This window comes from Megalops cyprinoides, chromosome 3 (genome assembly GCF_013368585.1).
Source record: "Megalops cyprinoides isolate fMegCyp1 chromosome 3, fMegCyp1.pri, whole genome shotgun sequence".
Lineage (NCBI taxonomy): Eukaryota > Metazoa > Chordata > Actinopteri > Elopiformes > Megalopidae > Megalops > Megalops cyprinoides.
The window spans coordinates 34975687-34990142 of NC_050585.1; the positions used below are offsets into that span (position 1 = coordinate 34975687).

At 41.9% G+C, this 14456-nt stretch overlaps 1 protein-coding gene across 2 annotated transcripts in view; it reads right to left on the reverse strand.

Moving 5' to 3' along the window:
* Nucleotides 1-14456, reverse strand: part of LOC118774370 (roundabout homolog 2-like) — a 109402-nt gene that overhangs the window by 69909 nt on the left and 25037 nt on the right. The window lies entirely within an intron of this gene.

The window sequence follows — 14456 nt, forward strand, 5'->3', positions numbered from 1 at the left end:
TGTTATGGGTCCTGCCCCGCAACTGTCTGTAGTCCTCGGATTTTAATCCAGCGCTGGTGGAGGCGGGGGGCGTGGGCTGGCAATGAACTCGTGTCGCGTGTGGGAGGTGATCCAAGGAGATGCCCATGCGCTGGGCTTCATGCGCTTGAGTCACACAGACGCGGAAGCTATTCGAAGTCTGCCGGTGTTCACTGACTCTATGTGCGGGGCAAGCAGGTGAAACTCCCTTCTCTGTGACAACGTGGGCTTTTAGCGCCCCCTATCAACGTCACCGTTTAGTTTCACACCAGCATCATATTCCACCGCTGGTAGCTGCGCTTGTCATCTTCCAATATTGTATTCGGTGCACCAAGTACGGCATATAACAACGATTTCCGTCTGAAAATAAACATCAAAAGCTATCATCTGTGAACAATACTACCTGAGTGTCTCACCGAATAAACTTTAGACGTGCCTCTGACAGGCATATGTATTTTACGACCTCTTCAAACTGTAATGTGTTATGATACCCGTTCCATAGGTAAGGAATTATTGCTTGAAAAATATCGAAAATGTGTAGCAAGAATATAAAACATCATACAATCCTGACGATTATACTTAAGAAATAAAACCTGTTTAAACCGTTTATATGTACTTTTTGTCCATCACTCAGTTATTGAAGTTATATGGGGGTGCATTATATCAGCGCGTATACTGTATGTGGAGTGTGTGAGCAACATATGGGATTCCCGTCCTTTTGGGTCAATAATACATTGATCAGTTATGGCCCATGGCACGAGCTGTCTGGGCATCCGTCCACCCATGAAGGTCAATTTACTTCAAAAGGCAAGTGCTACCTCTACTCCAACAACAAAAACACATTTAATGCAGACAAAAGTGACACCAGACTCTGGGGGATTTTCAGTAGTTTTGTAGTAGTCGTTTTGTAATGGCATAAATTGTATATTGAAATCTAGAACCAATCACCCAAACCTGTACCTGGGAGCAATTGTGTTAAGCTGAACACGTGTTTTCACTGGTGTTCAAGAGGGAAAGGCTGAGAGAGGGGGGAAGACAGAGAGGGAGTGAGAAACCATAGACACAGCTAGGGATTATTTCCAAAAATATGAAGATCAGATACCCCAATTTAATGTCTAACTTGGACCACTATGAGAGACATGGCAAACAGCAAACCTAGTAGTGACACACGACTGCTCTCTACAGCTTTACAGTGGGCAGACATTACAGTAAACAAGTAAACAGTAAACTATTAACTTTTCTGTCTGTGAATGAGAAGGAATGGAAAGAGAGTCTGTTTCTCTGGAAATATTTAAAGCAGTACTGCACGTAAAAGGTGCTAAACATATTGAATTTATTCTGAATATGAGATTTATAAATATGAAAATTAATTTCCTTGAATAGAATTTAAATTTTAAATAGAAATTAAACTGAACTGAATTGAATTAAAAGACAGGGAAGTTAATTCTTGTCTATAAGCACCTTTTTTATCGGTGCTATTACGTGTGATGCAACATGCAACAGCAAGTTAAAGTATGTTATTGCACATGGAATGTGCCACCATCTCATTTTCAGAAAAAGGTTTGCAACTGATGCTTCAAAATAACAAGGATCACCTGAAATGACCTGATTCAGCACATTAACAGGATGAAAGAGCTTTCTGGACTCCTAAAGCTGCCACTTTGTATTACATTCAATTGCCATTAAGCCAGGAAACACTTGCTGCTTCCAGCAAAAAAGAGAAAAAATCAAAGCATGAGAGTTTCTCTATGTATGTATGCGTGTGTGTGTGTGTGTGTGTGTGTGTACACCCTTGGGAGGATTAAAAGAAAAGACAGCCATATTCAGGAATTTACTTTGCCAGCTGAAAAATAATGCTTTGAAATTTATCTTAAAAATAATCTCTGGCTGTGTCACCATGGCAGTTAACTTGTTTATGGGTTTACCGTGGGCCGGCTCCATGAGCAGCGCCACCAAATACAAAAACACCACAGAGCAAGCCCGTCACTCTCGCACTGAGTCGACAGCCGCATTAAACCTTTGAATCAGAGCCACATGCACAACAGGCAAGTGAGGAACACACCAGAACATACTGATGGGCACAGCTACATCCCAATAAAATAGAGTGCTCCCCCCACAGGCTAGAGAAAGAGACGCAGCGGCCGACCATAATCACAAACCAAAGCATTATTGAAAGATTAACTGACAAAACAGATTATAGAACCAGAGCTGGGAGGGTGTGAGAGGAGGTTTGTGTGGGTGTGTGAGAGCAGAGATTGACCCCTGGTGATGGCCAGCTTGCAGCTGACTAACAGAATGAGTCACAGAGATATATATGTACTGTGCCCATGTGTGCACAGGATAAATAAAATAAAACAAGCACAATACTACACTCACCACCACAAAGTCACAATTTTTTTCTGTGAAACTGAAGATAATTTTGAATTTATTACTACCTGTGAATGCCTTTGAAATAAGAAATATAAGCCATCATTACTTGTTGTGAATGCCAGCATCAGGCTTAGTATTTCTGTTTGCACTCTGAGTGAGTCCAAATGAGCGAAAACAAATTGAAATCAACAGACTGACAGAGGTGAACATTGGAAATAAATGAAAGAGCATTCCATGCTTATGTTCCATCCAACTGCATTTTCATTTTTTTAGTCAGCAACAACCAGCCAGTTGAGAAGACCCTTTCTTTATGTAATGAGGTGCCACTTAATTCAGGCTCAGTGGAGTTGAAGGCCTCTCCACTTCACAAATCCCCTTCCCACCGCTCTCTGCTATCAGAAGCAATCAATACTGTCAATATGATCATTTATATAGTTTTCTGAAAGGAGACACGAATGAGGGGGCTGACATTAAGCGGGGTCGATCTGAGGGAAAATTGTTTTCTATGCAGTCCACTCCATTTGTAAGAATCAATGATAAATTGATTAATGGCGACTAATGGCTTCTAATGATCAGAATGTCCAGGATAAACCAATATATAATTTCCCCCACTTAGAAGTTAGCGACCACTTAGCAAGTCGCCACATATTATACTGGATGGAGTCTGATTCATCTTAATGTTGTGAAATATAACACTCATCATGCTTACATTATTACATTATTTATTTGTTGCTCATGCCCTTGTCTAGTTAATTCACTGACTTGGAAGGTGTCCAGTGATCTAGCAATAGTGTGAGTAGTAGTAATGGTAAAAGTAAATAGTAAGTGGGCAACAAATAATGGTCAATGTGTAGGGAAGCAAAAACAGATGAAATTACATGGACAAAAAGTTTCTCTCAATGATATTATTATTATTAAACCATTATTTAACCAATTACCAAGTTCTAATTTATTCAAAAACAGCAGGGAAAGGTCACAGAGAAGCTAATTGAGTGCAAACAATATCTATGGCCAGGAAAATTTTCTCAAGTCAACAAAACGCACAAACGCAAATTGTGTCCCAATCACTTCGTTCAAAATAACTTATTTGCTAGGTTAGCTATCATCTTGACTTACAGCGTTGGAGATTGTGACAACATACAGCTGTTGTCTTTGCAGGTCGACAGTCTAGCTCACTAGCTAGCTTATGATACTGGCTGACATTATTTCTCTGCATCATGCTAGTCTGACAGGCCAGAAAGCTAATGCCAGTAAGTTAGTGGCTAAATGATAGATTGACACCAGGCCACTAGGATAACAAGCTTGATGGAAACAAATCTTCGTCTACTGCTAATGTCATGCTAATGAGCTAGCTAATGTCAGTTGTTTAGTTGTTTTTGCCCGTTGTTATTTAATCTCATTCTTCTTACAGTAGGTCATTAGCCTGGTAGCTTAGTCTGATTCAAGACATTTTGGTTGCCAGCATATACTTAGACATACAGCATTTAATTTTTCCTTGCTTGCTGTGGATGTATCTTTTGATCCACTAGATGGTTGCATTTAGACTTCAGCTGCACTGATACCCATCAATAGCATTCTTATGCACCTGCATTACTTTCCGCATGAAAAAGAACAGTGTCCCACCCAGGTTTCAAACCTCCAGTCCCTGTTGTTCCCTTATCACTACTCTGTACTCCTGGTCCCAATGGCAGGCATTATAACCCTTTGTGAACAGTGGATGCATGTTTCATCTGCATAAAAGGAACATATTGACACAATCAGCAGGTCACCCATTCACAGCAGAAATCGCACCTGAATAAAAACACACATGCACAGACATCCACGCATACATTTAGATGTACAAATACACATGTGCTCAGAGGACACTGTCTTCAAAGTGGGAGTCAAGTGAGGCTGCATGAGGAAGCTTACATAACAGGCAATTAAAGCATTGCATTCCCTCAAAATGCAAAAGGAAATGTAGATTACAAATGTTACAGCTGACATGATCTCATATTAAGATACTGGGTTAAAAACAAAATATTAATTGTATTATACAGGTAACACTTACAAACAAGCTTTGCTCACAGACCATGGGCAGCTTGGGGAGAGGGGAACACAGGCACGGCACCAGACTGTGTCTGAGATTTGTGGGTTCAAATTCCAAGCAGGATACTATTTTGAACCCATGCATAAATTACATTACCTTGATCCCAAAAGTAAACGGGCTTCAATATTAGTACACTTTGTACCACAAATAAGCAAATGAACAGTGTAAATAATGCAATGCTGACCGCTGTTACTTTGGCAGGTAGGGCTGAGGGACTGTGGAAGGGCTGAGCCAGTTTGAGCTCATGGTGACAGGTCAATGTTTGCCGTGAGGATGAAAACTTGCAGAGGGAGTAAAATGATTGACACTCATGGAAATCAAAGTCCTGAGTGATCCCATTACCCGCGCCTGGCTCCCCCGCATGCCGCGTCCGTATCTGCTTATTCACAGTTACGCGCGCAACGTTTTAAGCCACTTCAAAAGAGAGTTTGATGTGATCCAGGGCACTTTGAAGTCCCAGTCGCACAGGGCAGCCCCGACACCACAGCCTCCCCGTGATCTCTCGGTGAGAAGTCATTAGTGCCTTTTCAGGTCTAATTGAGAGGCCACGAGTACAGATTAATCAGCTTAACTCGAGTAAACAACTCAACTGGTAGACAGACCAGACAGGGTTGTGTATTCTCTTTGTTTGTGATCACTACACATCTGCACAGTGCCTATACATTTCAGTAGCACTTGCTAATAGTGGCACAGCACTAACATGCTCTATTACCACAACATCATAGGGAGCAATACATCTGAACTAAGTTTCATTTTTTTTAGTAGTTGGTTATCCATGTACTAGATAGGGCATATTAGTACTTCACCACACTTTGTGTGTCTCTGTTTCTCTCTCTTCACTCTCTCCGTAAGCACGCGCACATACCGCTGCTCTAATAGTTCCTTAATTGACTTGTTGACAGGGGACGTGTCTCCCTCCTCTCTCGCGGTCACAGCCCACACGGGAGCCGGCTGCACCAGAGGTGTGGGATGTAATTAAAGGCAGAGAGGCATCTGCACAGCGTTTAATGTGAGGCAGACCACCGCTCCGAGTGTGTGCCTGTGTGTGTATCCCACCTTTCCGAGTAGCCGCAGGGTGTTTGTATTGAGACTGTGGCGCACTCAGCCATGTGCACATTGTGCTGTACTGATTTCCCCTCTGTGCTGAACTAAATGACGACAAAAAGCAACACCGCCATCAATACGCTGTTGAGAAGACCAGAGTGCCTTGCGCTTTGAGTGAAGTGTCCCCTCGTAATAGCATTATTACATGTCCGTGCAGAGGCTGAATGGGCATCAGTGATTCCAATCACACTGGCTCAGACGCCGCAGGCCAAACGCCAGATGGCCAACGACCCCGGTGTCCTTCTGACGGAGCCCAGCCGTCCAGGTCCACTACCTGAAGGGGGAGAGGAAGAGAGCAGGACGGGATTTTGACAGGCGTTTCTGAGAACATATATTAAGAGTGATAAGGGCCCTTTCTCTGGGCGGCGTGCCGCGGGGAAAGCGAGTGAGACGCCACTCCAGTGACTAACCTTCCCGCGGCTCTGTTTAATGAGGCAGAAGGGCATTGGTTCTCTCTCCTCTGGATGAGCATGAGAAAAGCTGATAGGAATCAGAGCAAAAAGAAAAACACTCAGCCCGCTTTCTCTTAACGGGCCCAAACAGCAGATAACTGGCCTCTCTCATGCATGTAAACACTGTGTTTCCATGGAAATGGGCCTCTTTTTGCGCATCTCCGGCAGGCAGGCTGGGAGAGAGAGAGATGCAGCGTGTCGCTCTTAATCCTGTTAGCTTCCTTGAACTATTCCAATGCCTGAATGCATGGAGCAAATAACACAGAGCTTCACAGAGGCGCCCCTTTAAACCAGAGGATACGTTTTCTCTCTCTCTCTCTCTCTCTCTCTCTCTCACAACAAAAATAAATGCATTGCATTATTCAATTACATTATCAGTTTGTTTACCAGATGCCCTCATCCAGACAGTGTTCTGTTGGCAATTGGTTAGCCGACTGGCTGCCTTATTTGGCAATCTAAAATGAGGATTTAAATGAGTGCACATGGAGATTAAAGTCGTGAATGGACACAACAATATCAGTCACACCCTTTTCCCCTTCACAACTCTGAGCGAAGGTAAGAGCGACTGGGCAGCATGAGTAACTGATGAAGCTCCTGTCCCCAGTCTCATCACAATTATTTTTCAAAGAAATGAACATGAATATTTCAAGGTGCATGCATGTTTAATAAGGTGTTGAATGAGTGCAGTACCTCTATGAACACAATTCTGAAAATTCTCAAAATTAGCTGCTACTGTGTGAAGACAAACACCTGTGTCCTGAAAGGAGCTACAGTGCTGGCCAAAAGTATTGGCACCCCTGCAATTCTGTCAGATAATGCTCAATTTCTCCCAGAAAATGATTGCAATTACAAATGTTTTGGTAGTAATATCTTCATTTATTTTGCTTGCAATAAAAAAACACAAAAGAGAAAGAAAAAAAAGTCAAATCAAGTATCAATTTACACAAAACTCCAAAAATGGGCCGGACAAAAGTATTGGCACCCTTTGAAAAATCATGTGATGCTTCTCTAATTTGTGTAATTAACAGCACCTGTTACTTACCTGTGACACATAACAGGTGGTGGCAATCACTAAATCACACTTGCAGCCAGTTAAAATGGATTAAAGTTGACTCAACCTCTGTCCTGTGTCCTTGTGTGTACCACATTGAGTATGGAGAAAAGAAAGAAGACCAAAGAACTGTCTGAGGACTTGAGAAGCAAAATTGTGAGGAAGCATGGGCAATCTCAAGGCTACAAGTCCATCTCCAAAGACCTGAATGTTCCTGTGTCTACCGTGCGCAGTGTCATCAATAGGTTTAAAGCCCATGGCACTGTGGCTAACCTCCCTAGATGTGGACGGAAAAGAAAAATTGACGAGAGATTTCAACGAAAGATTGTGCGGATGGTGGATAAAGAACCTCGACTAACATCCAGACAAGTTCAAGCTGTCCTGCAGTCCGAGGGTACAACAGTGTCAACCCGTACTATCCGTCGGTGTCTGAATGAAAAGGGACTCTATGGTAGGATACCCAGGAAGACTCCACTTCTGACCCAGAGACATAAAAAAGCCAGGCTGGAGTTTGCTAAAACTTACCTGAGAAAGCCAAAAACATTTTGGAAGAATGTTCTCTGGTCAGATGAGACAAAAGTAGAGCTTTTTGGGAAAAGGCATCAACATAGAGTTTACAGGAAAAAAAACGAGGCCTTCAAAGAAAAGAACACGGTCCCCACAGTCAAACATGGCGGAGGTTCCCTGATGTTTTGGGGTTGCTTTGCTGCCTCTGGCACTGGACTGCTTGACCGTGTGCATGGCATTATGAAGTCTGAAGACTACCAACAAATTTTGCAGCGTAATGTAGGGCCCAGTGTGAGAAAGCTGGGTCTCCCTCAGAGGTCATGGGTCTTCCAGCAGGACAATGACCCAAAGCACACTTCAAAAAGCACTAGAAAATGGTTTGAGGGAAAGCACTGGAGACTTCTAAAGTGGCCAGCAATGAGTCCAGACCTGAATCCCATAGAACACTTGTGGAGAGATCTGAAAATGGCAGTTTGGAGAAGGCACCCTTCAAATCTCAGGGAGCTGGAGCAGTTTGCCAAAGAAGAATGGTCTAAAATTCCAGCAGAGCATTGTAAGAAACTCATTGATGGATACCGGAAGCGGTTGTTCGCAGTTATTTTGTCCAAAGGTTGTGCTACCAAGTATTAGGCTGAGGGTGCCAATACTTTTGTCCGGTCCATTTTTGGAGTTTTGTGTAAAATGATAATTGATTTAATTTTTTTTTCATTGTCTTTTGTGTTTTTTCATTGCAAGCAAAATAAATGAAGATATTACTACCAAAACATTTGTAATTGCAATCATTTTCTGGGAGAAATTGAGCATTATCTGACAGAATTGCAGGGGTGCCAATACTTTTGGCCAGCACTGTACATGCTTAATGTCTCCATTCAAAATGAACATATGCGCTGCTCATAGATGGCATCAATCAACACAAATTAATGCACTTCTTAAGAAGAATGTTTTTAAGCCAATGTGAACACCATAAGCTCACTGCAAAACGCTGTTTTGCATTGTTTTTGGACTGTTCTGCATTGCTTTAGATGCAGTAGGTTTATTTGGTCTTGTGAAGGCCTGGGCATTGTGACCTACCCTCTATTCAATGGGGTAACATCATTTATTTGGAATTTTGGTTTAGGATGTTATTTTGTGCTTTAGGTTGGAAATTGTTTTCCTTACAATCATCCATTTTCACTGTGTCATATTCCCACAGAGACATTGTCACAAAAAACTATTACTGCAGGTATTGCTAATGGTGGACCAGTAGGGGGTCCACCATCTTTGAAAAAATCAATCTTCCAAACCAATGCCATTGCATAAATGGGGAAAATGCTGCAGGAGACTCTTTCTTTGAGATGATACACAAAATCTCATTGTGAAAGCCACCGTGACAACTTTAATGCAAAAAAGTAGAGGCGCTCCCTGATGTCCTGGCCAAATTTCCAACCTACCTCTTTCAGTCTGACCATCCAATCATCACCCAATTTAATTGGATGAATACATCCTTGCCTTTCCACCTCACTTGTGTTTGGTATGTGTCCTGGTATAGAAATATATTGTTTACAAATTATTTATATATTCTAGACACAATGAATCATGGACTCCAACCTTCATGACCCACTCTGGGGGCAGAGAAGACACGTGTCACTGGAAACAAAAAGTTAAACAAGCTTGGAGGGAGGTGACTGATCTGTCATCAGAGCCCATTGTTTATGTCAGCTCTTTAATCCCTCACCTCCCAGAATGCCCAAGGGGAATTTGAAGGCACCCACACAACAGAAAATTCTGATCATCTTGTGAAACTGCACTCAGTACATCCATGGAACAAGTATCTCTCTGTCTCTGTCATGGTCTGCAAAAAAGATGCATTTGTGCATGCATGTATCCGTGTGTTTTCCTCCCTTTTATTAGGATTGGTACGTAGGATGCAGCCAGATCATTACAAACCCCAAGTTTTTGAGAAGATTGACAATGGATCAGCTTTTTGTCAGTTAACAATGACCTTGAACTTGTTTGAATGAGGTGTGGCCCCGATACGGCAAGAACAGAAATGTTTGTGTCATAGGACGGGTAGCAATAATGGCACATATAACTGCTCAACTCAAATGTAGATAATCATATGCATTTTAATCCTTCATAAATATTCATGTTCATTTCTTTGAAAAATAATTGTGATGAGACTGGGGACAGGAGCTTCATCAGTTACTCATGCTGCCCAGTCGCTCTTTATAAAGAAAGTATTTACAAACATAAATGAAATGCAACAGAAATATTCAGCATAACAAAAGCATTGCCAGACTACCTGCCTCCAAAGGCAATGTTTTGCTGCAATGAAAATGGCAGTTCAAATTTGTAACCATGGACAAACAGAGCTTCCAGACGATTCCAGAGCTACACCCCCGGCATCTAACAACCCGCCATATAACTCCAGACCTTTGCCTTACCCTTAAGCTCCAACCAGGGCATCACTGGCGGCTAGACTTTTTCACATATTCTCCAACGAAGCCAATTTTTAGCAAATGCTTCAAGGTGCCCAAAATTTAACAAATGCAGTCTGCACTTTTCACAACTGTCTTTCAATATGGAGAGTGGTGTGGAGTAGATGTAGTAGGGTGTGGATGGGATTTAAGAAACATTTGCTGAGCCCTTGAGTAAGTATACTCAGCCTGCACTGTGAACGGTTTCCAGTATCCAGCTATACAGTGTACATGGGTCATATGTAAACTGTAAGCTTTCGCTAAGGGTGACTGCAAACAAAGATACATGCAGATGAGTAAGCACCCCACTGTGACAGTTTGTGTGTGTGTGTGTGTGTGTGTGTGGGCTGAGAGACTGGCATAGAATGTGACGGTAATTAGGCAAAGCCGATACTGTAAAGGGACTTAAGCAGCTTATGAAGAAGACTTTAACAAACTGGAGTCCTCTGCTGCTCATGAAGACTTATGAATCTTGGCGAGTTAGGTAATGTACAATCAAATCACACATTCATCACAACAACACTTTGTTACACATTTATTATTATTAAATATCACAATATATACTATGATACTGTATGTTCATATGGATAACACTATACATAGTAAAATGGAAAAATTATGTGCTATACATATGTTAGAAAATAACTGTTATATTTTCTCATATCAAGATATACGTTGCTCATGTGTAAGAGCACTGACACATTGTTTACACACCACCCCCAGCTATACACATTTCATTTCCCCCTCACTTTCACCGTACCTCTCCTATAATGATAACAGCCACACGAACAGCAATAATCCCAGCATGCTGTGCTGCTCAATCACAGCTGTCAGGAGTGTGGGATTAGAGGAGGGTATGGCAAGCAGGAAAAGTAAAGACGACAAGAGGAGAAGTAGTAAGTAAATCTCATATAGCCTGTCACCACCCGACAGAGAGAGAGAGGGAGAGGGAGGGAGGGAGAGAGAAACAGATGTGCAGGCCTAAAAACTCAGAATCTTAGTCTATAGAGATGCACAGACACACACACAGACATCCCTTTACCTCTCCAGGTGTGTGTATTTATGTGGGTCTGTTGTCAGCCAGCGCATACCAAAGCTTATTTTTTTAAGATATTGATATTCATTGATACTGATATTGGTTTTTATTGAGATATTGAGTATTCTACCAGATCAAACGACTTCAGGTTAATATATTTCCTTTTATTGCAAAGTAAATCTATTTGCTTAAAATTTTATTATTTATATCAAAGTCCCCTCCTCTCATCTTTATGTCAGGTTTTCATCTGCTGCTTTAGCCACTGACCCTGCACGGTTGTGCAAGTCTACTGAGCAAACAATCAGGCTCACAAGAGCTGGACCATGCACCCCAGAACCCATGAACTCCAGTACTGGACTGTCTCTTTGAGGCAACCTATCAATGAAACAGCAGGCAAGCTCATGTCCTCCCCAGGGAGAGGCAGCAAACCCGCCAATGCTTACGCACACAATCATGCACACACTCACATACAGACTCTCAACTGCTAATGTCTCCATCACATTTGGAGGAATGAGAATCAGTCAGGAACTGTTTAACCATTACAAATCTGCCCTGGGGAAGGAGGAGCCCCAGACTTGTGGTTATTCAACTGGAGGACACCATCCTCTGACAGGAAATTAGCAGGGCTGGGTATGCTAACAAGGCTAAATCCAATTCTCAAACATTTAGAGAGACTTCACTCATATGTCCACTTTGTTGCTGGTATATTCTCTGCCTCTCTAATACACTTCATTCCAACCTCATCAAAAAACTGCTGAACACCAGGGTTAATAATAGTCACATTATGTGGAAGGCTAACTGTCTCTCAGACTGGTCACAGTGTGTACACATTGCTTCTAAGTATTCCTCCATAATTAGCATCAACACAGGCGTGCCCCAAGGGTGTGTGCTGTCACCAGTCCCATTTGTCCAGTACACAGATGACACTCTGAGTCAGTATCCCAAATGTTCTGTGCTAAATTAGCATACAGCACAGTCCTTGCTGGTCTTTTATCCAACAGCAAGGATAACCAACAGCAAGGATTGGGGAGTGTTTCACACAATAGTGCATGGACTACTCCCTTTTTTAAAAGACAAATAGATCGTAATGGATGACAACTGACTTTAGTGCCAACAAACCCAGCTTGTTGTGGCAGTTCACACATGGATTTACATCGATGTGGTTGCAAATATCTTTACCCAAACTACTTTACTAAATATCCAGCTGGATGACATGAAAGCCATGTAAGTCATACTGGATAGGGGAATCTGCAAATCCAAATCAGTAATAAAAGGAAACGTTTGTGCCAACTGGAACAAACACACATACATTGCATACTGCTGCTCAACAAAGACATGATGTAAATGATGTGCCAGCTAAAGAATTCTGAGGTAGACAAAACCACAGGATTGTTAACACTGGTGTGTAAAATGTAAAAAAAAAAAAATTCTCATTGTACATAAATGGTGGGCCTACACCTTCAGATGTTCAAGGACTCGTCAAGGGCAAAGAGTCATTTTCAATTCTATTCAAGATAGTGTGTTTCCAGCTAACTCTGCATGCCTTTTGTAGTGATGGGATGCAAGTAGTGTCTCAGAGAGGGGGAAGTAACTGACAGCACCTGGCCAACAGGTTCACATACAAGTGGACAATGGCAATGTTCTTTTTTTGCATATTCTGTAAGCACCTCAAAACCATACATCCTAATGTTGAACAAACCTCATACACTATGGCCTCAACTGTTGTTACATTTATTCATTTGGCAGACGCTTTTATCCAAAGCAACTTACAAGTGAGGTACAATACAACACAAGCGAAAAACCATACAGTCAACAATATTAGAAGCGCTGCATGACAAAGTTCCAAAGGTTGGTTGTTCTTGATGCTGCACAGGTAACAACAGGAAACAGACTGGGAAAAATCTGTCAGGGAGACTGGTCTCTATTGCATGACATCATCTCTAAGGGATGGCTAGAGGCTATGGAATGAAGTGACAGTTAACGTCACACTTCCGTGGCCTCCACGGCTTTGGAGGGCTGAAGCTACATGCATGGCTCACCCTTTCAGACCAAAGGTATGGGGACTCTAAGGGACAGAAAGTCACGTTATTGGTTAGTGAAAGAGAGGGATGGGCAGAGCAAAACAGAGAGTAAGTGAATTAGGGAAAGACATACTGTATAAACCTCACATGGTGAAAGAGCAGTGGCCAGTCAGTCTAACACAGGCATTCACAATGTGAGTCCATTTGCATTCCAGCTGCTTTGTCTCAGGTTTTCTTTCAGCACTGTGGGATGCATTATTCTCAGATGAGCCTGTGTTTTATAAAGATGATGAAATGATACCCACTGAAACCCTTCACATAACATTCAACAGTAAAGAAATGACCTGGGTGGGGCTCATCCTTTCCTGTTCTGAAGGAAGCCACATCGCCTGACATAGTTAGCTATGGGGGTGCCTGTAAATTGCAAACTTTATAATTCACGCTAGCTAAGAAATAAGTAAATAAATAATGTGGGCATAAATAAACTGGGCCAATATCAATTACACAGAAAGAAGCAAACACATTAGCCACCCACATTATAATGCTCTACATCATTTCATTGTAATGAACTATGTCCCTGCAGACAACGTTATTTATTAGTCCATTTGTTTTTCCATTTGCGTGTTTTATCCATTAACTTGTGATGCTCTGATTGCTTTCACAGTATGCATATTGTAAAATTAAAAGTGCTATTGATAAAAAAGGCAGTAATGTGCTCACTCACTCAAACAATGTAATTATCCCTGAAAAAACTGGTGGAAATTCATAGGTTATTTGATTTGTAGTAACTTATGAAATTCCTTTTGCACAGACTTAACCTCAGAGAGGGGCTTGAATATTCATCAGGGGCCATGAAATGAGTGTGTGTATGTGTGTTTATATATATGTGTGTGTGTGTGTGTGCCACTGACAATCAGTAAATCTAAGAAAGCACAACCTGGCTTTTTGTCAGAGCTTGGAGAATTACATTGACAAACTATGGAAACATTAACAAGTAGCCATCAAGGTCACACAATCTATTGCTCCTGACATTAAAACGAAACACGGCATGCACCGTTCACGCCATTCCTTTCTTCCGTTGCCATGGCAACGACTCCGCTGCTTACCCTAATCACATCAAATTAACCTTGATATGAAAAATGGCCCCAGGGAGCACTCAGGCACGCTATGGCAGCGCCTACTGAAGACCATCATAATCTCCGGTAACAGCCGTGGAAGAAGCACCTGTCGAAACATTTGGGGAATAGAATATGGAAAAATAAACACAAGAATACATGAGAAGTGAACCCAGTTGTTATTGTATCACATGATATCCTAAACTGCTTTCTGCTCTTTTGATATGTCATGCCATA